Genomic DNA, 2,861 nt, shown 5'->3' with positions numbered 1-2,861 from the left:
CCGGCCTGGTGTACCCATGCCTTCTAAGATGAACCACAAATTCTGTGTTTGTCAGAATACTCCCTCCCTTGCGCTGAGGGCACATGCATCTTCAGTGGGACTTGAAATTCCTGGAGGAATGCTTTTGTGAAAAGCTGACAATAATGTCTTTAAAATCTCTTAGTTTTCCTTTTTGCTGTGTTTCAGAAAGACATCAAGCAACTATGAACAACTTTGGTAGTGAACAGTTTGACTGCCATTTCCTGACCAAAGGCTTTACTGCAAAGACATTCTGAACCAAAAAAAATTAATGAAATTTCTTGTTTTGATGATAAGGATGCTTTCTACGTGGCAGACTGGGAAAACATTCTAAAGAAATAATTGAGAAGGTTAAAAGCTCTTCTGCTGGTCATCCCCTTTAATGCAGTCAAGTGCAATGAGAGCAGAACCACAGTGAAGACCTGAGCTTCCACTGGAATAAGATTTGACTGTGCCAACATGCCTGGGATACAACTGGTGCAGAGTCTCGTGGTGCCTCCAGAAAGGATTAGCTATGTGAATTCTTATAAGCAAGTATCTCAGATTAAGTATGCTGCCAATAATGGAATCCAGATGATGACTTTTGATAATGAAGTTGAGCTGATAAAAGTTGCCAGAGCATATCCAAAGGCAAAGTCGGTTTTGTGGGTTGCCACCGGTGATTCCAAAGCAGTCTGCCACCTCAGTATGAAATTTGGCCCCAGAGTCAAAATTAGCAGGCTTCTTTAGGAATGTGCAAAAGAGCTAAGTACTGATGTCATTGATGTCAGCTTCCACATGGAAAATGTCTGTACTGATCCTGAGACCTTCAGCCAGGCCGTCTCTGGTGCCTGCTGTGTCTTTGACGTGGCAGTTGGCTGATTTCAATGTATTTGCTGTATACCGGTGGCGGCTTTCCTGGCTCTCAGTGTTGTGGTTTAGCTATGGTTGCCTCAGGCAGGCTGCTGGGTGGGGTTGGCTCCAGGGCTTAACCGCAACTCCCGCCATTGTGCAGCTGGGGGAGACTGGCCCCTCCAACATGGCTGTGTGTCAGGCCTGGCTGCTACTGCTGCACGTGTGCTGAGAACACAGGACTGGCCCCTGGACTGGCTGCGAGATCCGCTAACACCTGTACTGGAACTCTGGTGCAGGGGCTGGCATCCCCGAAGCCAGCAGCTGCTCTGGAGGGAGATTCACGCTGGCAGAGGCTCCCACTAAGCGGGAAAGGTTGGCTTCCTGGAGCAGGAGCCACTTTGAAGGCACACTGGTCCTGGTCAGCGTGGTCTTCCTGGTGGAGGGGGTGGGGGGTGGGAGTCACTTTCGAGGCTAGTGTGAGCGGTATGGTGGGGTGGTCCTCAGAGGAATTCTGGGCTGGGGCTAAACACATGGTGTTAGTTACCTTGATGGAGAGTGAGAAAAAGGTGCCCACCAGCACCAGGCCAGCTAAGTGGATGGACTGATCAAAACGAAACAAACAAAAAAAAAAGGAGCCTGCTGGCGTTTTTGTCCCTGGAGAAAGTCCCACCAGATCTCTGCCTTTCTGGCTCACTTCCTGAAATTAGCAAATGGATCTCCCCTTCATTCGAATGCTTTTCAAGCTATCGCCCCTGTGCTGGGCCTTGAAGCGATTATGTATGAATCTAGAGCAGAGTCTGGGCTTCCTACAGCTCTCAGGCTCTCCCAAATATACACCCCGTGGTTTTCAAAGGCAGGATTATGGGGACTCATCTTCCAGTGCAAGTTTCCCCAGGTAAGGATCCCAGCACGGGGTCAGGTAGAGGTCTCGCTCCTTGGGGGACCTCTGCATCTTTCGTAACCCTCCTGCTTTGGGGTCACTGCACCTGGGGTGTGGATTCTGACTCGACCACATATCTGACCCTCCTACCCCTCCAGATGTGGCCTTGTCTTTATATGCTCAGTTGTAGGAAATCTGTTCTTCTAGTCTTCGGGTTGATCTCAGAGATGGTTGTTTTATATGTGGTTGCAGTTTCAGTGTGTCCTTGGGACGATATGAGCTCAGGATCTTCCTACTCTGCCATTTTGATCCAGACCCCCTACTATCTCCCTTTTAAATTCACCTTTTTAAATTACTGGTTAGGTTGACCTTTTTTTATAATGTATTTTTAACACGTGCACTTTTTAAATTGTGAATGTACTTGTTAATCAGTCTTGATTTTTCTTTTTTTTAACCTTGTGATTCCCCTTCACTCATTTCTTCCACCCCCACCTCTTGCCTCCAGCAGCCACTAATGTGTTGTCTGTTATCTATGAGCTTGTTTTTTGACTTTTAATTTGTTGCGTTATCTTTGTATTCCACATATAAGATGGATTGGGTGGTATTTGTCTTTCTCTATCTGACATATTTCACTTAGCAGAGTACCCCATTGAACCCAAGGCATGGAGAAGAATTCTCTTATTGTTGCTTGTGTTGGGATGTATATAGGGTTTTTTTGACATACTAAAAATAGGAGCACTCACTTTGATTTGTAAGTCCTATTATATCACTGGTGGTAATAAGGTAGCCCAGCTCACTTGCTTGATCACAGAAGGCTCCAACAGCCAGAAATGCATAAGTCATTTAGGAAACAGATTAGTGGTGGCTTTGGCACAGCCATGATTCTTGGAAGAAATGGACCAGCTGCCATGGGTTAACTGCAGGAGGTGCTCTTCAGAGGTCATCAGAAACTGTCTAGAAGAGCAATTTTCATCCTATGGCAGATGGAATGGATAGTCATCCAGCAACACAACCTTAAAAGGCATGACAGAGATTTGTCCCATCTCCAAGAAGAAGGCAAACATGGAAGTTTGCATTCCTTCAGCTACCATCCCACTCCTGCCTCACAGAGCCACAAGGACAGAACACT

The 2,861-nt window shown here is 46.6% G+C and overlaps 1 pseudogene; it reads left to right on the top strand.

The window, feature by feature from the left end:
* The first annotated feature begins 203 nt into the window (after positions 1-203).
* On the top strand, positions 204-989 carry LOC102389434 (annotated as a pseudogene).
* The last annotated feature ends 1,872 nt before the right edge of the window (positions 990-2,861 follow it).

Source organism: Bubalus bubalis, chromosome 15 (assembly GCF_019923935.1).
Source record: "Bubalus bubalis isolate 160015118507 breed Murrah chromosome 15, NDDB_SH_1, whole genome shotgun sequence".
NCBI classification, from domain to species: domain Eukaryota; kingdom Metazoa; phylum Chordata; class Mammalia; order Artiodactyla; family Bovidae; genus Bubalus; species Bubalus bubalis.
This window is presented reverse-complemented; position numbering and strand designations above follow the sequence as displayed.